The 24,305-nt window shown below is 34.8% G+C and overlaps 1 long non-coding RNA gene and 1 pseudogene across 1 annotated transcript; one reads left to right on the top strand and one right to left on the bottom strand.

Annotated features, from left to right (window-relative positions):
• Positions 1-378: 378 nt before the first annotated feature.
• On the bottom strand, positions 379-12,314 carry LOC123867739 (annotated as a pseudogene).
• On the top strand, positions 3,374-23,740 carry LOC123867757. The gene is made up of 3 exons (XR_006796491.1): positions 3,374-3,713; positions 10,376-10,384; positions 23,729-23,740. It is a non-coding gene; the product is annotated as an uncharacterized LOC123867757 (long non-coding RNA).
• Positions 23,741-24,305: the final 565 nt, after the last annotated feature.

A 24,305-nucleotide genomic window follows, 5' to 3' on the forward strand; every position in this document is an offset into this window, starting at 1 on the left:
CTTACAATAGGTTTACCGTTTCACTGAGACAGCTCGTGTGGTAGAGCGCAAGTTGTGGGAGAGTGATAGTTGATGTAAAAACCGGTCAAGTGCGAGTTGGACTAGCACACAAAGGGTTCCGTAGCATCGTACAAGGAATGACACTGTTTAATTTTCTAACAGAAATACATATTTTGGGAAAATTTCAACTCTCTTCTTATTACGGTTGATGTAATACAGCCCGTTGACAGACAGATGTGCTGGGTTTGTTGTGGGCTCTTCTCTGACCCGGTCGCGTTTGGAACCCTCGTAGGCGTAGTTTTAAGTTTACTTAATTAATTATCACCACTATATTATCTTACAAATCTAACAATTCTGACGTTCAAAAGGTGTACAGGCTTATCTACTTTGAATGATGTTGAGTTTTTGAATTTGATGGATGGATGGACGGACGGACGTACACCCGTGGGTATAGAACCCTAATTATTTCAATCAGCTACAGTTTGTAGAAAGGTAAATGCTTGGTAACTAATTTTGAGTACCTGAAAACAAATAAATTGACGAATGAAATCCTAATTAGATAAACATATCGATATCTTTGAGCCTCAATAGCTCAACCAGTAAAGGAGTGGACTGAAAACCGAAAGGTCGATGGTTCAAACCCCGCCCGTTGCACTATTGTCGTACCTACTCCTAGAACAAGCCTGACGCTTAGTTGGAGAGGAAAGGGGAATAATAGATTTAACATGGCTAATATTCTTTATATATTAAAAAAAAATCTATTACTTGGTATGTGATGTCTCACTAGAATATTGCTCGATCTCGACCTGTCGCGAACAAATAGAAATTTTAAAAAAAAAACAAGAGCTAGTTAGAATTAAAAACATACATACAGCGGTCATAGTAATTAGAGACAGGTCGATCCCAACAGCTGTGCTGATACCAAATTCCTTTTTCATGTACGTTATAATTATATAGTAATTCTTTTTGTCTTTCAATTCCATGTTTGGCCAGTCGAAGGTTATAAGAGCATGATTTATATTGTTTGTCTGGAAAAAATAAATATCAAAAAAAAAATTCAAAAGAAAAATAAAACTGACTTCAAAAACCACAAACACTAAAAAGTAGTGTTTTTGGTTTTTGAAGTTTTATTTTTCTTTCTAATTTTTTTTTAGCGTCAGCAATCAAGAGTTGGAATATATGTATATCCCCCTCTATAAGTGGATAGAGATAGACGTCATCAAACGAGATAGATTTTTGTTGAGATATAAATCTATCCCGTTTTGAGTTTCAGAACAATAATAAAAATAAGATTACTTGTATTATATAAAAAAATATTATCTTAATTATCAAGTAAATAATAATGAAATTTCAAATACATTTTTAAAGTAGAACAACTAGGTAATATAATTTCTTACTAATTAAAAATTATAAAAAATAAAGTTTAAACAAAAAGAATATAAAACTGAGAACTAAAATAAATTAAATTAAATCTAAAATTAAATTTCTAAAACTTTTCTTTTTGTGGTCAAGGAATTCATTTCAAGTAACGTTTCGTAACATTTAAAATATGTGCAATCTACATTGTAAGGTGTTTTTTGTGCGCGGAATTCTGCTAAACGCCATTGCGTTAAAATTACATTTTTGAATTTGGATACAGAAAATATATGTTTTTTTTTTTAATATTTTTTGTAATGGAAAAACTATGTTTTTTACAATTTTATTACTCCTCTATACAAATTGAAATAGGATTTCATAACACATTTAAATAAATCCATACTAATATTATAAATGCGAAAGAGTGTCCGTCCGTCTGTCTGTCTGTCTGCTACATTTTCACGGCCCAACAGTTTAACTGATTCGGACGAAATTTGGTACAGGGTTAGCTTACATCCCGGGGACAGACATAGGCTACTTTTTATTCCGGAAAATCAAAGAATTCCCACGGAATTCCCAAAAACCCATCCGCTTAACCGATTTGTATGAAATTTGCTACCGAGGTAGCTTGCGTCCCTGTAATTGACATAGGCAACTTTTTATCCCGGAAAATCAAACAGTTCCCACGGGATCTTAAAAAACCTAAACCCACGCGATGCAGTCGCGGGCATTCTCTAGTGGTATAATAAAATATCGGTTTAATTACTTTTGTTTTAATCTGTTCACCAAACCAGTTATAAGCGAAAATCTCAGCAAACACAGGAAACATGTGAGGGGCGAATTTCCAATTTATTTCCTAAAATATAAAATATTTCCATTAGTTTCACTCTCGATAATGTGACTTTATGAACAATTTTAAAGTTTGAAGGTATTTAGGTTATACGTAGCAGGAAACGCGCCTTAGGGCGGATCCAGATTTGCGTTTGTGTAATGTAATGTATCGGGAAAATGCAATACATTATCTGGACCAACGAGTACCTGTAGGTACTCTAGCGTAACTCACTCATTGCGAATGTAACCTGACGATACACTTTTACTTAGTGGCCACCTTTACAATAAAATTAGTTAGTAACTTTCCCGACGTAGGTAAATGGAGAGGTGAATATTGAATTTACGAATACTTCCAAATATAGCTACGATTTATTCTATTGGCTTCATTCAAGTTACACAAGTTTCGCAAATTGATTTTGTAACACTTCTAATTTGCTCCCAATACTCGAATTACTTCGAAACTTTGCATACAGTTTGATAACGAAGCACTATACTGATTTCGAAATTGGTAGATTATAACTTCAGTTGAATTTCCAAAGAAATAATACTGTACTACCTACTTCTCTTGATGTAAGACAAAATTTTCTCGCACAAAAGATTTTCTTACCTAATTTTAAAGATTAAAACATCTCAGAAACCTTCTCGGGAGAAATGCTTAAGCGACGCGACTTGCTTGGAGCTTTAGACCTTCTGGAGTTAAGTTTTTCACATTTATCTTAATTTCATTATCAGCATGTGGTAATAAGATCCTATGGGTCGTGTATAGTGCCCCTCTTAAACATTTCAGCGAGAATCTACTTGTTTACCTTTTAAGTCAGTCATCCATACTAATATTTTAAATGCGAAAGTGTGTCTGTCTGTCTGTCTATCTGTCTGTCTGTCCAACAGTTTAACCGATTTTGATGAAATTTGGTACAGAGTTAGCTTACACCTCGGGGAAGGATATAGGCTACTTTTTGTCCCGGAAAATTAAAGAGTTCCCACGGGAATTTTAAAAGCCAATCTATTTGACCGATTTATGTGTTTGGTACAGAGGTAGCTTGCATTCCGGAAATTGACATTAGCAACTTTTTATCCTGAAAAATGAAAGAGTTCCCACAGGATTTTAAAAAAAAAACTAATTCCACGCAGATGAAGTCGCGAGCATCATCTAGTTTAAAATAAAAACAACCAGAACGCTAGCAAAAACTCAGCGTTATTATTATACTACATTAACACAATCCAATGCCAATGACTTACCTAACCCTGTAGTTTTAGTGATTTAGTATTTTTCAAACCCGTATTGTATAGCGTGCATAACTTGGGTCAATGCCATACCTACGACGCGGCATTGACTTCGAGTGCCTATTTACGGAACTTTCGTTGACCTCTAGTGTCAGTCAGATGTTTTATTTGCAGTATATTGTGAACTTTAAAAATACAGGATTTTAAATTTTTTTTCGTAGGTTTTTATGGTATCTTATCAGTAATCATCAGTACTATCACCTGTCTACGTTTTTGATAGCGTTCTGGTTGCAACCTGTATAGTTGAACCGCCTCGGTTTCTGAGATAGAGAGTATTAGATACCTTGCTCATGACAAGCAAATGGAGACAAGTACACATGGCAGCGTTGCAAAGAGGCACAAATCCTAGCCACTTGTACATGCTACTCAAACCATTCATGTATCTGAAAATAAACGTGATAAGTAAGTAGTTGAATATAATAGCGATAACGGCATAAAGAACATAAAGAAAGAAAATAAATAAACATCATAACAAATCTATAATATTCCATATCCATACTAATATTATATATGCGAAAGTTTGTCTGTCTGTTTGTCGTCTGTCTGTCTGTCTGTCTGCTACGTTTTCACGGCCCAACCACTGAACCGATTTTAATGAAATTTGGTACGTACATGAGATACATCCCCGGAAAGAACATTGACTACTTTTATTCCGGAAAATCAAAAAGTTCCTACGGGATTAAAACAAACTGAAATCCATGCAAGCGAAGCCGCGGGCATCCTCTAGTTATTAATAATGTTAAACGAAATGAGTAAAAAAACACACTGGAACTATCGGAACACATTAAAAATCAAGAAACGAGTTTTACTTCCGAAAAGCGCTATATAGGTACTTCCGATCAATCTGAAATTTGGTATAATAACGTATTTTGATCATGAATATCATAACGAAAATTGGCGATTTTTTTGTAGAAAAATAACAAAAAAAGTTCTTAAAAATGTGGGAGTTAGTACGCCCCACAGTTCCTAATCTCCGCTGTACACACTCACCCCTAAAATAGTCATACAGCCGTATTCACAATCATTGATAATACGGTACGGACATGACTGTATCACGTCAATTTACAATGATCTGATTGGTGGAACCTAGTGTTAACAACTACCTCAAGATGCTGCCTTATATCATGAGTCATAGACATCTAGACCTATATCAGATTAATTACTATTATTTATAAATAATTTGCGGGAATGGATTATAAATCACATTTAGTTATTAACTATTTAGATCAATACATATTGTGTCGTATTTTACATTTAGCTGATATAATTGTTACGTTAATTGTCTATTGCATCACTATGGTTTACCTCTATGGTAATTTGTCAAATAGCTTCCCGAAAACTAGTACCTACCTACCTTAAAAATATATCTGTCAAACTGGTTTAAAATAGCGAAGGAGTCGAACGAAGACGGGTATTGAGAAATAATAATTGTAAGCGAAAACTATGTTAAAAAATACAGTGAAGTGAAAATGGAAAGTGTCTATTATTCAAACCTATCCCTATACTTCTGCAACAGTCAGAAGTGGGATCACAAGAAGAGAAGAGAGCAGAACATTGAAGAACGTGAAAAGAAATTTTTTTTTCTTCTCTTCTGAAGACACCACGCCTCTCTTAGAAAATAACATCATGGGCCTATATCGACGCAAACTCATCTTCAAGATGCGACCCGAGGACTGTTCTGTGTATTATAAAATCAGGGGACATGAAGTTGAAATACCGACGAGCAAAATTACGGTCTACCAATACCAGAAGCCCTACTTACTTTATTGAGGGTACCTACTTATCATCATCGAAAAATTGTAGAAGAATCTACTACTTCGGCGCAGGCTTCAAGATGAAGAAAAGGGGAATAAAACTTTACTACGTCTTCGCCACGCGGGGACAAGAAGCGCAGCTGTAATCTACTGACGGGATAGCCACCACTCGCCGCACCGTGCCAGCCTCCACTCGCCGCACCATGCTAGCCGCCACTCGCCGCGCCGTGCCAGCTGCCACTCGTCGCACCGTGCCAGCCAGCACTTGCCGCACCGTGCCAGCCGCCACTCGTCCTCCTGTGTCGCCATAGCAACAAAATCGAGCATACCCGCACCCGGTGAGTCGTTTTAGGTATATTCACTCTAACCATCAATTTTCTGAGCATATGCAAATGCCTCTCAAAATATTAACATTAGTGCAGATAGAATATTTGCCTGCCCACATTGATACTGGAAGTAAATTTTTCAAATGATTTGATAATACCATAATTATCTAAAGTTTTCATCATAAAGGAGGTTTTGGGTGCGCATACATACAATCACTTAGCAGATTATGTAAAAAATGTGCATGCGTGTGTTATAACAGAAAAAAATAAATACCTATCTACTTGTGATCTCTGTGATGTAGGCCAATTCACTTAGCAACAGATCGTATTTCATTGAATGAGTGAAATATCGATTTTGTCAAACTACCTTCGTTAGATAAATTAATAATTTTAGGTATATCATCGAATCAAATTTTTTTTGTGAGATTATTATTTACAAATTAAATAACCTGTATACGCCGTTATTAAGTAGGTACTCCAAACACCGCTAATCCTGTGGAATGAATTGAATCACAAAAATTCTGACAACCGCCTCTACCGCCATAGCCCAGTGTGCTGATTAAAAAAGTATATACAAATACAAAATACAAAAATATTTATTTCGTTAAAACAAATTTTACAGAGACATAGAAATTGGGACCATCCCAGTAAGTGTCTAGATTTGCTACTAGTACTTGTGGCAGACGGCCCCGCTCTCCCATAACATCTTTTACTATTGAAATAAATGAGTAGTTTCTAATAGTAAGTAATATTCTAACTTGTGACAAAATAATTTAAGCTATTTCATCTCTGGATGTCTTAACCGCATTGAAATATGTAGGTATACAACTTATGAACGTAGGTGATGTAGCAGACTCTGTACTAGTCCAAAAATTAAAGGCTCATGTCTAAATGTAATTACTCTGATTTGTTAGGATAAACCGCAACTAGCGATGGCTATCAGTTCACCGTGGTACTTTTAAATGTGAGGATAATAATATGTTAATAATTTAATCCTTAGCTAACTTTAGTGACTGTGTGACCTATTTATGCTAACGGGTGAATGACTTCCCAAATATCTATATAAATAAGTCTGTGTGAATTATGCAAATTAAAGACTATATGACAAACCCAATGAAAGTAAGAAAACAGCAATACTTTCAGCCAAATAATCTTAATGTATATAATTAAATTTATAAAATTAATCATAATAGAGATTACTAGGTGATACCTAACCAGAAAGACCAGAAAATAGAGCCAGATTAACCTAAATCGGAAACTTAATTTTTGATAGTGCCAGTATGTACTGAACTTTTTTTTTTAGATAAATGCATACCTACTATTTTCATAGTTAAAAACAAATCATTTATACAATTGGGAACACTTTGATCGTCAATTGAATTTATAAGGTAATGATGTAATGGTGTCAATTAATTGCATAAATTCAAAATTAAGCAAGGATTCCAAACGCGCCTAGGCTAGGTCTGAGTAGAGCCTACAACAAACTGAGCTACTAGTTTTATTTTATTTGTTTTTGACAAATCATATATAATAAAAATGGGTACTTATACAAAAGAGACTATTGTACCAAACTACGTTAACTATTGGCTAGTATAGTACATGAAATTCAATAATAGGATTATGTAAAGGTCAAAAGTTTATAAGTAACAGTATGATAGGTTTATTTTATTTTATTTTACGAATTATAGGAAGACAATTTGTTCGATTGCTGAAAGACTGTAACAATCATTATTACAATCTCAGTCGCTGTGATTGGTATTCTTATCTCAACAATGCATTCACATAGCCGGAAGTGAGTGAGCGTCGACCAATTAGAGGTGATTGCGATTGTGACATTATGGCCTTATTTTGCCGTAAACGAGCTAGGACGTCGTAACGTCCAAGCATAAAATTTAACTTATTGATTTATTTAATAAGAAACACTTAAAATATACATATTCTACATTTATTAAATACTTACGCACTATAACATACACTGATATGAATATCAATGATAAGTGTATACAACGTTTACAATTTATTGTGCCAAGTAAACTTAATATTATGGTGGGTAGTTAGCAAGAAGAACGATAAAACTAAATAAATACAAGTATTAATTATTATTTCACTATTACATATTAAAATTAACAAATATAATAAATTACTAAGCTGACGACAATTAATGCAATTGATAAAAGTCTGATGCGGAAAATTAAGCTGGCAGCGCTTAATTTAAGATTCTTTATGAGATTTCTTTATCTTTATCTTTATATGCAAAAACATTTTTTTTAAGTGCTATTAATAGATTAAATAAAATACATAATACTATAAGTACACAGATTATAGAATATATAACCTAGATAATATCGTATATTGATAACCTACTAAAACAACAGTTATTAATTTTGAATCGAAAGAAAATCTTATGATATTACTAAACCAGTAAATGCTGATTAACATCAAGATAATGTCCGAATGTCTTCGCTAAAGATATTTCTGAATATCTTCACTTAAAGAAATAAGTGACTTCCCTAACAGAACGTCTGTGTGACTTCAGTAACGAAACATCTGAGTGACTTCCCTATCTGAATGTCTGAGTGACTTCCCTAACGGAACGTCTGTGTGACTTCCGTAACGAAACATCTGAGTGACTTCCCTATCTGGATGTCTGAATGACTTCCCTAATGAAACGTCTGCGTGACTTCCGTAACGAAACATCGGAGTGACTTCCCTATCTGAATGTCTGAATGACTTCCCTAATGAAACATCTGCGTGACTTCCGTAACGAAACATCTGAGTGACTTCCCTATCTGAATGTTTGAGTGAAATCCATAACGGAACGCCTGTATGACTTCCGTAACGAAACGTCTGAGTGAATTCCCTGACGGGACGTCTAAATAACCTCTGTAGCGAAACACCTGAGCGACTTTGGTATCGAAAAGTCTGAGTGACTTCCGTAACGAAATGTCTAGGTAACTTTCGAAACAAAGTAACTTCCTCGTCTTGTTAGCCCTTATTTTATCCATTGTTAGACATAAGTAGGTCTCCTTACGTACACGCCATTCTTCTGAATGCTGGGTGAGCTTCCTTCAAGTTTTCCCCGCAAGCTTGGTGATGTCGTCGGACCAACAGTATGGTTGTCTTCAGTAAATATAGTATGTTTCAAAAATACAAAAGTCATGAATAAAATAAAATATTTTCTAAATTTATGTCTAAAGCTCTATATGCCCTAATTAATTACTAATTAACTTTTGACATGGATGTCCCATTAATGTAGTAATAGTGTTGTATAAATAAGAAAATCCTTTTGTTTGCATTCTGGTATCTAATATAATAAACTGAGACATGATAATATTTGCCGACTATCCCGAACCTCGGTAACTTTATAAATTCTCAAATAGTGCGGATAAGTGCTAAAAGACATTCTTTCATTTTCGAAATTGCTCTCCTAGATGCCTTATTTTGTATCAATCCTGTTTCTTGTTTCTTGTGGAAATAAGATTTGTTCTTTTGTACTTATGCTTTATTCTGTTCCTTATTCCTCATAGAAATTCACCTTCTGAGCAAAAAAAATGCATTTTAAGTACAATGTCTGTACCTACTTTGTGGCATACCCCTAGAATATATCTGTGAGATCTTCCTATGAATAATCCGTATGAAATCACAAAGAAGACTGCATCACCTATACAACGAATCTGAATGAGCTACTTATTCGACGCACTCTGTCACCTACGCAAATAATCTGGGATACCTGCACAAATAGTCTATAAAACCTACATAATGAGCCTGTGTGACCCAAGCGACGAGTCTGTGTGACCTGTGCAACGAGTCTGAGTGACCTACGCAACGAGTCTGTGTGACCTACACAACGAGTCTGTGTGACCTACGCAAACGGTCTGTGTGACCTACGCCACGGGTCTATTTACTACTTAGATATACCTATTATAATATCTGTGTGACCTTTCAATGATAAAAATTTATTCTGCATGATTTATTCAAAATGGGAAAAATATAGTTTTAAACTACGTATGTACGACATAATTTGAAAGTACCAAAAATAAACTTTGCTAAAACAAAACCCTCTGCCGACCTGTTAAAATCTAGGTATAAATTTACAATTATAAAAATATCAAGTAATTGAAAATTACATATACCTTAGAAAAAATGAGTATGAAATTCAATAAACGTTTAGTACGGATTAAAAGAAAAAGGGCTAGAAATGAAATTTCGTATAAATATGGACACTGTTTTGCTTTCCAGGTTTATAGGTGTCATCACCGTGGCAAATTCATCTTTATAATAGAAAACGCTAAAGCATCGAAAGTCAGTTACTTACCTAATTACTAACATGATAATAATATTATGTTAGCGACCTCGAAAGATACCACCGAAACCTGCGAGATGTTACAATTTGATACCTAACTTTTCCCGTGCACCACAATAAGCAACTAGAAAGTGCTGAGCCAATCATAATTCTAAACCAATTTTAACTTCTTAATAAAATTGTCTCATGAGTCATGACGTCAGCTGTTATAGAACTTATCTTGATAGTCATTTAAGTACCTACAATTTTGGATAGTAGGAAGCTACAATGAAATCTGTTACTTATATTTCGTCAATATTAATCACATACCCACTGGTAATCAAAAGTTATTTTTATTGAATACCTAAATCTTATAGCAAATCATTAAAAAAAAAGAAGAAAATCAATAACAATTTTAACATGAAGTAGGTAATAACTAAAATGAATCTATAGAATATTATATCATATGTACATATTTCTAATTTAAATTATGAATGTCTACATGACCATGGTTGACTAAGTGAGACACTATTACTATTTAGCCTTTTAATGTTGATCACATGGTGGCGAAACAGATTGACCAAGCGTTTTTTAGGTAACCTCTTAAGTGCATATTACTGTTCGGTGTTTTTGTTTTGCCAGGTGGCCGATGATGCGAAAGCCGGGTTGTTATCAGCGGGCCGTGGGGCACGGCCTTTCCAGGATGGCCGAGTGTTAACAACTACCTCAAGATGCTGCCTTATATCATGAGTCATAGACATCTAGACCTATATCAGATTAATTACTATTATTTATAAATAATTTGCGGGAATGGATTATAAATCACATTTAGTTATTAACTATTTAGATCAATACATATTGTGTCGTATTTTACATTTAGCTGATATAATTGTTACGTTAATTGTCTATTGCATCACTATGGTTTACCTCTATGGTAATTTGTCAAATAGCTTCCCGAAAACTAGTACCTACCTACCTTAAAAATATATCTGTCAAACTGGTTTAAAATAGCGAAGGAGTCGAACGAAGACGGGTATTGAGAAATAATAATTGTAAGCGAAAACTATGTTAAAAAATACAGTGAAGTGAAAATGGAAAGTGTCTATTATTCAAACCTATCCCTATACTTCTGCAACACTACACTATGCGTTCGAGCGCACTTTGAGACCTCATAGTAACGTTTGTGAATACGGTGATAATAATCAGTTAGGAATGCACGATTATACACACCGAACGAAAAGAGGTTCTCCTTTGTTCTTCATATGTTCAAAATGGGGTTGTGTCAATTTTCGCTATGATATTCGTGATTCATATGAAATTACAGATTTATCGGAGGTAAGCGCTTTTCGGAAGTTTATCTAATTATTGCAAGTAGATATCCTAGGTAAACAAGTGTAAATTAAAAAATAACACCAACGACAAGTGAAAGTTACAGTAACTAGAAAAGAACTGATAACATTCAAACGGCTGAACTACTATATTCTAATAAATCTAATAAAAAAAAAATTACTTGGATTATAGCTAAAAATACTCTCGATCAAGCCACCTTTCAAACAAAAAAAAAACTAAATTCAAATCGGTTCATTAGTTTAGGAGCTACGATGCCACAAACAGATACACAGATACACACGTCAAACTTATAACTCTCCCCTCTTTTTGGGTCAGGGGTTAAAAAGAAAGAAAAAACTTACTTTACTTGTTTTACATGTATTTTGTAGAAGTTACGTAGACATTCGTTCAAACGCCTTGCATATGATGTACTACTCTCATCTTCAGCCTTGGGAGGTGCATTTAAAATCTTCGGCAAACTATCACTGGCCAGACACAAGAAATAGATTAACAAAACGAACCACATATCTAAAATAATGGTAGATGCTACTTCAAACAAGAAAACAGTGTGTAAAAACCAAGCGAATTCATAATAAGGTGCCGTCATAGGCATCAAAGTTTCCGTAGACCTAGAAAGTAAAGGTCTTTTTCCCTGAAGATAGTACCACAATGTCGTCATTTCGTAAATAGAAATTGGAACTAATACAATCAGGAACAAGGCATAAACAATTTTACGAGTGGTTTTAAAAACATTGAACATGTTAACTGAAGAATCAAATGTTATAATGCCAATAAGAGTAGTTTTGGCAGAAAGATATAGCTTCCGAAATATGAATCGGTTTTCAATGAAAAGCAGCATTTTGATTGGGAAAATAGCAATCATAATTAAAGTGTAACACGCTTCAGCTGCAAGCTCAGAATCGTCTGTAGTCTTAAGACATTCTAGAGTACCGAAGAAGACGTAAATACGATAAATAAAACAAGAATTGCTATCTGATGAATGAAGTATTTCTGCCAAGTCCATTCCGGATCAAGAACTTGTTGACCAAAAATCCGTTGTAAAGTCAAAGCAACGGTGCATAATCTATCGAATTCCGTTTTATGGCCAACGGTTCTTGAAAATTTTTCAATTTGTTTAAAGAAAAACTTCATATTGGTTTGGACTTCAGACGACTAAATTACTTGGAGTGTAAATATTGTGTGTTTTTCTTTGAAATGCATTTATAATATTATAGTGTTTTAGTACAGTTACTAGCAAAAGGAGTTTCCTCTCAGAGTGAGAAGGGTTTTGGCCATAAACTACCACGCTGCCCAAGTGCAGATTGGCAGATTTCACACACTTTTGAAATCACTCTGAGAGGAGACTCGGCTCTCGATGAGGTTCTAGATTTAATTTATTTTAGTTTTTAATTTTTCTAGTTTGAGTTTAGATTTTTTTTATAGAATTGTTAGTTATCATTATTATACCTACTCGTAATTCTTGATTTCCAATCAACAGACTCTCCAGCCCTTGCGGTAAACATAGCATGATATTTGAGGAGTAGATCCGAAGTTCAATTATAATACCTTCAGTCCTCAAGGTTAAGGTGGGCAACTTATCATTGTAATATTTGGAAGGGGTATTGCCAAGAGTATTGAGGAGCTGGAGTTCTGAGTTCAAATAAGGTTTTTTTTCAGGTCTCTACCTACTATGATTCACGAGCTTCAGCCCACTGACAGACAGGCGGATGGACGGACGGATGGACAGCGTACAGAAACTTAATTAAAAATTTCCATAATATTATAAATACGAAATCATTCTATTTCAATGAGAGCAATCTATTGAAATCATTGCAATCAAATAAACAAACATACCAAACGGCACTTTGTGTTTGTATTCCAAATTAACAATTAAGTTTGAATTAGAACTCGGTAGCAGATAATTAGGATGGGAAATGTATCGAACGGTTGCGGTTCGGTACGTACCTTTAGATTAATTGGGCCGTTTAACGATAGCAAACAGGCATGAATAATATTCAAATGAGGGAGTCTGTACTCTGTAATTACTAATTAGGTACTACAGCCTGCGGGTCACCACGAGTGCGACGTCCCCCCTGACTATTATGCAGAAATAAACGTTGACAAAAGTTTTGTGATGGTCTAGTGTTTGACTTTTACTGTTAGATCGTGGGCTTCAATCACTGAAATGGACATACTAATATGCACGCTGGAAATGGTATAACATACAAAATAACCTATTAGATAGATAGATAAAATCTTTATTGCACACAAAACATGAAAAGGAACACAACACAAACGGAAGAAACAGAAAAAAACAATTGTATGCAAAGGCGGCCTTATTGCTAAGAGCAATCTCCACCACGCAACCTTTGGCGAAAGGAGAAACTAATGTTAGGTATTTTTTGTGCCGATTCGAAACACCCCACTGCTGAGCCAAAATGAAATATTAATAGAGTAATGAATCTCTCTATTTGATCCTGCAGCTCGATTGCGTTAGAATGACAGCTGATCGCAATCATCTCTGATTGGTTGATGCTCGCTCACTATTGGCTACAATGCATTGTTGCAACAAGAATAGCACAGCCAATAACAACTATTGCGATTGTTATAATGATGATTGATGCAGGTTTAACGGAATCGTGCTACGGAATCGACGATATGTCAAGTATTAGGCTATGGGTGACGTGAAATCAAACAAAAGTAGGCGATTCATAGCCTGCCTAGCGTCAAATGTAGGAACATTTGACGCCTGCCAGTGACGTCACAGCTTCGACATTTTGTTGCAAGTTCCCTAACTATAGTGGACTGTGACGACTGTGACTGAGCGTAAGTACTGGGAATTAAATTTGTGTCAAATGGTTTTTGTATTGACAATATGTTGACAGATATCTTTTCACTAACATTTTCTTCCGAGTACGTTTACAGCTGCTATCAGCGTCAAATTGGCGAAAATCAAGTTGATTCAAAAACAGAGTAATTAGGGTCTTAAAACAAAAAAAAAAATACTATCAATGAAAGTTTTCTGTGCCATTATACATCGATTAAGTACTCACTTATTATCCAATCCTATTAATTAATCTTTTGCACGTTATTTTGTTTTGTTATTTCTCCTACGTAATTTTCAACTGATTCACTGCAATTATCCGTATTAAGTATGCAACGCCTTACTTCTATTCCACAAGATATTTTTAAGCAGTGGATTTTTACAACAAAATGGAAAAGAATCTTTAAAGCTGTCGTTTCAAGGTTGATTGTTGCGTACGTTGGCGTAGAACGTATACCCTTTTGCGGTTTTTGCGGCAAAAATCGAAACCCATTTCTCTAATTGCCCGTTGCTACAAAATTGCACAATAATAATTCATTGCCAATAAAATACTCATTTTGAAATATGGGTAACGCGGGTGGGATCTTTCAAATTGGTTTCCTAATGGCTGCCGATCATCAACGTTGAACTTTTTGTGGCGAAGCTTTTAAAATATTAATAATATTTTTTTATGTTGCGCGTCAACTTTGAAACGGACGTTTGGAAATAACAATTTCCTCGAAATTTTATTTGGAACATTAAAAATGATTGCAGGGAGGATTTGGAAAGATCGTTTATTAATTGGGAAATACTACTAAGGCACATAATGATAAAGTAATTTTTTCTGTTTTTCTTTCTTCTATTATTTTTAGTTACGATAGCTTTTAAGCTTGGTGTCTAAGACTTTTGTAGGGTCTAGTCTAGAGCTTGCACGCACCTCTAACTTCTAGAAGTTACTAGCTGACGCCCGTGACTTCGTCCGCGTGGATTTAGGTTTTTCGAAATCCCGTGGGAACTCTTTGGTTTTCCGGGATAAAAAGTAGCCTATGTGCTAATCCAGGATATTATCTATCTCCATTCCGAATTTCAGCCAAATCCGTCCAGTAGTTTTTGCGTGAAAGAGTAACAAACATACACACACACACACACACACACTCACATACAAACTTTCGTCTTTATAATATTAGTGTGAAGTGTGAAGTGTGATGAAGTACTTTTTAAGCAATAAAATAGTTGAAGGGAAACGTGAAGAGACCTGCATTTTTGATAGTTTTCCACAACTTTCTCAAAGGAGTGAAAAGTTTGAAAAATTTCACTTGACTGCGTGGTAAACTTTGGCCTAAGCCCTTCTCATTCTGAAAGGAGACAGTAGTGGTCATAGTGAGCCAACGATGGGTCGAAACGGTGATGGTAATAATGCTTTAAGAATATACTCGTATAAATGGATATCGAATTGATAGAGATATTTATTAAAATCCTCGTGTGCCTGAGTGTTGCGAGTCCCTTTTGGGAAGAGCAGCGCTTGGGCCGGTGTACCCTGGTAACATGGTTAACGATTTCTCTTCATGAGATATTGTTGGCCATGGCTAATTGACCTGGCGGGGAGGAGGTGTTGTCCGCGCGTCCCTCTGAGTGTCCCTAGCAGAGGGTGCAGTAGATGCACCCATGGGGCATAGCCGCAGGAGCGGAGGGTGTGGCTGTGTTGGGTGGTTGGTGATGGGGCTTCATCACCCATTCAGTCACTGGCTACCCCACCGGTCTCTCGCCTGTCCGGTTTGGTGACGGGCGAGGGAGATGTTGAGGATAGGGAACGTGGAAAGGGGATCGCCCTTCCCGCGAACCCTAGCCCTCAGGAGGACCTGTGGGTGATGGACACGGGGTGGTCCGGCGCTCATTGTGTGGTCCTCGGGTTGGTTGGCGTGCTGTGGTTCCTGCATGCCTCTAACGGTGTTTGGGGGCACGTAGTGTCCCAGTGGTGGGTCTGCTGAGGCGGACATCCGCTGGCGGAGTAACGAGGTGTTTACGGTCCCTTGTGCGGACATCAGCGGTGAGATGGAACTTCGTGAGGTTTTTAGTCGGTAGGAGTCCAACATAATCACTGTGCTCCCCCGTGGTTGGTGGTATCCATGACGGAATTTCCTCACGAGAAAAAAAAGTCGATAAAATTTGTTTAATGTTGAATTTTAAAAGGTCCACCACAAAAATCACAGAAGAAGCATAAAAACTGTTTAAATTAATTTCTGTTTTCACAATATGAAAAGCAGAGTAGGAATGGCGTGCGAACCAGCGGAGTACGTGCCTTGATAAGTGCATTGAGTAAGCACAGCGGGCTATATCCCAACCACTGTAATAACAATATCCAGCGGCCAACGGTATCACATAAAAACAAATGATAGTCTGTGGTTTTCGCTCGGAATTAAATTCTGGCCACAGACTAAACACTTCTCATACACTATTTTCCACACGCTGATATTTTCTGATGGTTAAAATAAGGAGTTGCATTGCACTGTGGCTAAAGGAAATAGTTGTACGATGGCCACAATAATAACGCATAAAGTGGGCTATTTTGAAAAGTGTCATTCCGCTAATGCGTAGGAATCAGGGTCTGATATCAATGGTCCGTAAAAGGATTTTACTTAGTTCTTTTTGAAGTAGCTAAAAGAGTTTTTGTCTCGGTTTTAATGAATAAAATACCATTAAATTGTAGATAGGTACCTACCTATGTAATAATTTGTTTTTAAACAACTACTAATTCTGTGAATAAGCCCAAAGTAGGTAGAGTGTCAGTGGAGAGAGAAACTTAAGTTGTACTTGACTTTCGCACGGGTATTTTATTAAATTTTCGTGGGGATCTCTAATTTTTTGAAAATGAAATATAGCCTATTATTATTATTTTTAGCTTTAATTTAGATTTTAGTTTATTTTATAGAATTGTCAAATATTATTATGCCTAATTCTGTACATTAAATAAGTTTCTATCATCAACAGTATTCATTCAAAGGGATTAAAGATTAAGACTTTGTAAGCCATTAAAGTCCTTTTAACGTAGATTCAACTGATTCGTTCAATTGATTACAAGAGACCTATTGAAATCAAATAATGTAGAGTAAGTAAGTATAGAAATTAGGCATGGTTTAAATATAAGCGAAGGTATATAATTTTGGCACAAACAAGTACCTACATAGTTCAATCTAGCTAACCCACCCGGATTCACTCGGGTGGAACTTCTAAAAGTCTAATTTTAGAAGATAAAGACAGAACGTAGCAACAACTCAAGTTTTTGAACCTAGCAGTTTAAACTGTACGTTGATATTATAAAATGATTATACAAGATTGTCATATTTATCTATGCTTACTTCTAAAGGATGTAGGCAGTATTCACTATCTAAAGAAGAACATGGAATTAAGGGAAGCGTAGTGAGCGCATATTTTTTTGTTTACAATGTTAAAAACAAATTGAAAAGCACCTCGCCACGTCAAAGACAATAAAACGGTTCGCAATCGGCATTTTCTGAATGCTCCTCATTAATAAAACGGTCCAAATGAACAGCCGCTCGATTGAATTGTGAAACATTTTCGGCGAGCGTTGATTACAGTTAACGACGCACGCCATTATTTCCCTTTGCTTATCCACGGAATTGTTTTTAAAGTTTACACTCATGTGAATTTCCGACGGTATAAAGTCTCGGTCAGAGACAACGTGGCGCTGTAGTGACAACGTATGCGCTGCGCCATTTATACGGCATTACGTTACGTTTTTTTGCAGCATCACTCTTACCGAATAAGTTGTAGCGTTACTGAATACACCGTTAAAATTCTGTGTTCTGTGTTCACAATGTTTGAGCTATTACGTATTCGATAAAATTTATCTCGCAAAAAACGTGCAACGCAAATGCTTTGTGAACGGGGTCTCATATATGCTTCATAATATGCATCAATCCAGCAATACACGGCGCTGCAATTGCTTGTATACAGTATGGCATATTATTGTAAATTGAATACTTGAAAAGAGCAACCGCCGAGTTTTTTGCTGGTTCTTCTCGGTAGATTCCGAACCAGTGGTAGATTATTTTGCCGATTCAAAAGTACTTGTAAAAGTTTAATTGAATAAAAATGTTATGAAATTTGAATTCTTTTTTTGAATCCTTCTCCTTCTTCTTCTTCTTTCTGGGCTGGTTTCCACACTTGAATGTTTCACGTGTTGTGCGAGCATTGCCCCTCTTCGCTGAAATCTTCACTCCAGCTATCCAAGCTCGCTCCAGAAGTCGAGTAGACCGCCCATGTTGCCGATGACTTCATAGAATGAGGTTGGGGATTTCAAATGGCCTCTCCCATTGTTCTGCTGCACGCACTCCAGGAGCACGTGCGTTGGTGTTTCATCGGTCTCCATGCAGGCTCTGCACAGAGGACTGTCGGTGACACCTATAACGCAAAGATGTTTGTTTAGTGGGCTATGCTATGTCATGAGTCCTACTACCTTCCTAAATTTCCCTCTATCCAGGCACAGTAGTATGATAATTTGCCGTTGATCTATGTTGTATCGATCATTATAAATCTCAGTTGTCTTGGTTGGCTTTTGTGGCATAGTTCTTGCAACAATGCATTGCAGCCAATGGTGAGCGAGTGTCAGCCAATTAGAGGTGATTGCGATGGTTACACTGTGAATGTCAAAGGCCTTCTGAAGATATAACAAGTGTAAATTAAAAATTTATAACACCCCCGACGATCCAAAGTATTTGAGTTTTCCAAAACATCATTTTCAAATAAATAATTATGTATTTAGGCAACGTCATTTGACATTTGTCTATTGACATAATATTATGAACCTAACGGTTATCTAACCTTCTTTTCTACAAGAAAACTAGAAAGAGCTGATAACTCTTAAACGGCTGAACCAATTTTTTTAGATTATAGCTAAGAACACTCTCGATCAAGCCACCTTTCAAACAAAAAAAACTAAATTAAAATCGGTTCATTCGTTTAGGCGCTACGATGCCACAGACAGATACACAGATACACAGACACACAGATACACAGATACACAGATACACAGACACACAGATACACACGTCAAACTTATAACACCCCTCTTTTTGGGTCGGGGGTTAAAAAGGACTTTTGTTTCAATATTAAACGCAATCAGGTTGAGTCTAACCATGGCTTTATTCCGCGCTGGTGCTAGCGTATTTTATTTTGTTTAAATGTCGCTCTTTTCGCTTGCTCATCTGTATTTTATACTGTCTGTGTAAGTTTAAGCAGAATTAAATACAGTAAAGTAACTATTCAATAAATACATCAGTGTATTACTGTTTTGAGAATAGGGGTGCTTTTTGATAAGAGAAATGTGATAAATTTTCCTCGTGCTTTCTATACAAAAGTAGTCAGGTTCTGATTTGAATATCTATCAATCCAACTGAACTTTGTAGCCTTTGTAGATAATATTATTACGTTCTAAGAACAAATAGCTATGTCTGAGGTTGACCAGATTTCTGTACTTATCTGTAGTTTAAAGTTATCCGGGCTCAAAGATTTTCATACAATTACTATAAATGTGAAAGTGTATCTGTCTATCTGCTAAGTTTTACGGTTCATCCGTTTAACTGATTTTGACTTTTTATAGAGAATATTATAGTAGTAGTGTTTTTGTACTCGAGGATGGGCATCAGCTACTTTTTGTCGTGGAAAATCAAGGGGTGTCCAGGATTTTTTTTAAACCATAATGAATATTACTTACATGCTAGAGATGGACCTACTTAAGATTTTCTAGGATAAAAAGTTAGATCCTGGAAAATTAAAGAGTTCACACCGTATTTTAAACAGCCCAAATCTATGTGGATAACATCATCTAAGTTCATCATCGGACGGACATCATCTAAGTTGCAAATTAGATTATCACGCGGAGCTCTTCACGAGCTAAACCTAGTAAAGATATACTTAATTATTTTCATCGACTGAAAAGACAAAAAAACAGGCCGACCATTTTATATTCTTATAGGTCTTCTGTGGTAGATTCTGAGTAAAATTAACTGGAAATCGAGGAGAAAATATTGAAAATCAAAGTTCCATTTCTTCCAATGATACCAGTAAGAGTAAACTGCAAGAAAAAGGACACAATAACAAAGCATTTAAAGTCACAAGAAAACTTTTATTTTCAATCCCGAAAGAAAGTGGAAATTTGATTTTGCTGCGATCGCAACTTCGTGTTGCCCGGACGTAATCGAGTTTTCGTTTTGTTACCTCACCCATTGATATTAAACTACCTAGAAACACAGTTTATAGTGCCTATAGTTGTGATATTTATAGTGTAATACCTATTTATCTATGTAAACTATTGTGTACGTTTGATTATGTAAGTATAATAATATACCTTATCCTGCTTTGTGCATAAACCTCTTGTATTCTTAGTGTTTGCTAGGTTTGCTACGTTCAGGTGGCCTAGTTTCAAAAAATAATTTTAGTGATAAGGTCGCCTTTACATCTTAGCACAATTACTGTTTTTAATATAAGTATGTATCTACCTACTGTATTTTGTTGCAATAAAGCTTTATACTACTACAATTACCAAACAAGTAGGTAAGTAGGTAAGTACATAGTTCAAACTGAAATTGCAACATAGCGACCTTTACACCAATAATAATTGACGAATCCTATTCCAGGATATGCCTACTTAATCACTTAGTAATGATTCGTATTCTAGCTAAAATAGTAGATTCCTGACACCAATAAAAAATTGCAATTTTTTTTGGATACTTGCAGAGAACTGTGTATCTACGTAATCTATATTGTGTTGGCAACAACTCGTTCTCACGTTCGGTGTTGCTTGGTGTTGGTGGTTATGCTGTGGTCGTGACGTCAGAGCCCCCTCCATCGAGACGAAAAAGATGGCGCTAGGGCGAGGACGTGGCGTGGAACGACAAGCTTCAGTTGCTGTTTGCGCTCCAACCGATTCACATTGCATTATACGGGTTGATTTTACTATCTGAGACTTTAATTGTTTACATCAGAAGTGTGTAGTAACTTACGCTTTGAGGAAAAATCGGTCGAAACGCAAACGTACTTTTCCACCTAGAGGTCTTCAAGTGCCAGGACACCGTCGGCCGCGATGGAAACGTAATAAGGTATCTCGTAAAGATACCGAAACTGTGAGTACTTTGAATAATTATTAAAGATTAAGTGAATATGGTTTAAATTACTAAATCGTATTCTCAAACTTTTGTATAGTCAGGTGAGATAATTCGTTACTAAACTAAGTTGAAGGTATCAGCTAAAAGTCTGGCACGATTTAATATTGCGTACAGTCTATAAGTGGTCCTCGTGGGAATAGTGATCGGTAAACGAAATTGTCTTTTAGTTCCAAATTCAAAGGAATATGTTTTAAAATGGTTAATTTTTAGTTTGTTCGAATTTTATTTTGGAACTAAATGTTAAATTCACGTTTGTCTCAACTTTTTTTTTCGAACAAAATATTATTTAAATTATAGTGGGTCAATTATTATAGTAGAATCAGTAATATACGTCCTTAGAAGATAATAATTTAAAACGTGTGACTATTGAGCTTGTTATTTACATAGAAGTTTTTATAATAAAAATATTAAACATGTGGGTAGTATACGTGACGAACAAGTTAAAATGTTATAGTGGTAGTGGTAAAAGTAATCGAAGAATGTCTTAGGTTAGTCAAACTTCACAAGCGAAATGTTAGCTCAGATATAAATCATGATAACCAATCCCGAACTCGTATACTGAAATGAAATGAAATTTATTTATTTGCTGAATATCAGTTGTTGAGTTCAAAATTATAACTAAGCAGCGACCTTCATATTCTACTTCATAAGCATTCAAATATTTAATACTCATCAGGAATAATCCGTACAAATAATCCTGATGAGACCAAAAAGTGAATTAATTTCTATGGTAACATGTCTCTTAATTAAATGTCAATATTATTATTATAATAATAAGCTATTATATTAATTGTAAGTAAATGTTACATAATATATGGGGTTAAAAAGTGTATATTTTTGATACATGTCACGAGGCGTTTAGAGATACCGGAAGTAGTTGTCCGCGCATATCAAAATCGTCAGTAAAGGGATTTCAGTTTTAAAACATTTATTTATCAATAAAGAGCATAACAGTCCTTTTAAATATCAGGAATTACAGCTATTTACATTTACAATGGTAGGTACTTACGCACATGATATCAAGTATCCATTTTAGTACTTCATATTATCTACATTGAATAATTGTGTGGGTAAGTAATAACATCCATACGTTTACAATACTAGTTTTTAGGGAAGTTTTCGTAATTGTTCTTCTTTTAAAGCATAATTGGGAGTGTATATATCCTGTTATTATTTTCCTGATAGGAATACAAGTTTGAAGCGCGTACGAGTGACTTATATTTAGAATTTTCGTATCTTTATAGAGGTAATTCTTTATTCTTTCTTTATTTACATTCATGTCTTACATCATAAATAAAAAATATCATAATATTACAACATGAAACCCCGTTGGGGCGTTGCAAAGTAAAACATATGTAAATAATCAAAGGTAATATTACAATTCTTATGAAATATGAAATATGAATAGCAAAAATTATGAATTAATTATATGGTCATTAAATAAAAATAAAATAAAAAGGTCACATATAAATAAAGACTATGGGAGTTTTCAAATTATGTCCTATTATAATTAATCAGACTTTAAAAAAAAAGTACTTACAAATAAAAAGTGGTTAACAAAGTTATTACAATCTTTTTATATCGTATTATCGTATAATTGAGGTATATTCATTCAATAGTTCATGCACACTGTAGTAACATTTTTGGATTAGCCATTTTTTTAGTTTTGTTTAAATATTGTTTCTTTTGTTTCATCTATTATTATTGCTATACAGGTTATTTAAATCAGTAAATATTTAAAAAAAGAGCCTTTGTTGCAGTTTTAAATAAGTACTGTACAGGTTTACCTTAGTGCTACCTAAGTAAATAATTAATTAGATAGATAATAACTTTAAATTATTACAGTAAAGATTATTTACATATGAAGTTTTAGTTTTATTTTTTTATATTCTGCGTGATCATCGACATAAGCATCCCCTTTTCGATATAATATTCAATATACAATAGAATAGAATAGAATAGACTAGACTAGAATAGAATATGATATAATATAAAAGAATAGAATATAATATAATAATTCAAGTAAACTTTTACAATATGATGTTTGACTAGAGCGTTATAATATTAGGGCGTACTTTTGGCATACAAGATGAATAATTTTACGTAAGGTTTCTATTTAAAGATAAAGCTGAATTTTTTTGTTGATACAAGGGTTTTTAGCAAAATTACAAAAAGGTAATAAAAAAAAATGTGTTAACATTCCTTTTGATTCAATTGCGTTAAGCGAATTTATTTTTAGGTTATAGGAATGTACCTATTGGGTACTAGGGAGTAATAACTTGCTTGGACGGAATGTAACAGAGTGATCCGATTTGGTTTATTCCCGAGAAAAGTAATGTAATAGTAGTAGACTCGTATACACATTGACCTCTGAAAGCATTTTAGCTATTTTTTGTACATCCAAACAGAGAACCGTTTTGTATACATGTACAAGTCAATTAGATTGAACTAGAACGAAGGTAAAAGGATTGTACATTATATTTTAATAAAATAGACACAGACAGACTAGTAACGATGAAAGTAATATTTCTCTTCAGAGTTAGAACTAGTGCCTGTAGTTAGTCTGTTCAATTCAAAAGTTTTGTTGCATTTGTTGGGTACCTGCTTCAAAAACAAATAATAATTACGGATTGTGGTGTGTATAATATGATAATGAAGCTTTATTTAGTTTGTAAAGTTATAGTATATCATTAATAATGCAAATTAGAATAATATTTAAAAAATAACTATGATTTATGTTGGTAGTTAATACCTAATATTACAAATTTGGGTAAAAGCTTCACATTTGCGTTGAACAAAGAAATATTCTTGTCCGGATAGCTAAGTGGGTATTATTAACTTGAGAAATTTTCATTAAAAAGATTACAATAAGAGGGTAGACAAATGCAACATTTTTATGCTCTCAGCTGCAATTCTGTGCTATAATCAGGACGGGCCGAAAATAATAAAGAGTGACAGTAAGAGTATATTGTGCGAATAGAAATATTAAATAGCATACAGTGGCAGTAGATGAATTCCCTGCGCGAATGGACAGATGAATGAGTTAAAAAGAAAGTCTTGGTTTTGGCAGTGGCATGCATCGGTGTCGCTCATAATCCATGACTCTCTGTTTATCATTTTTAATTAGCCTAATAATTATTTGAGATAGCGTAATTT

Source organism: Maniola jurtina, chromosome 8, assembly GCF_905333055.1.
Source record: "Maniola jurtina chromosome 8, ilManJurt1.1, whole genome shotgun sequence".
Taxonomy (NCBI): domain Eukaryota; kingdom Metazoa; phylum Arthropoda; class Insecta; order Lepidoptera; family Nymphalidae; genus Maniola; species Maniola jurtina.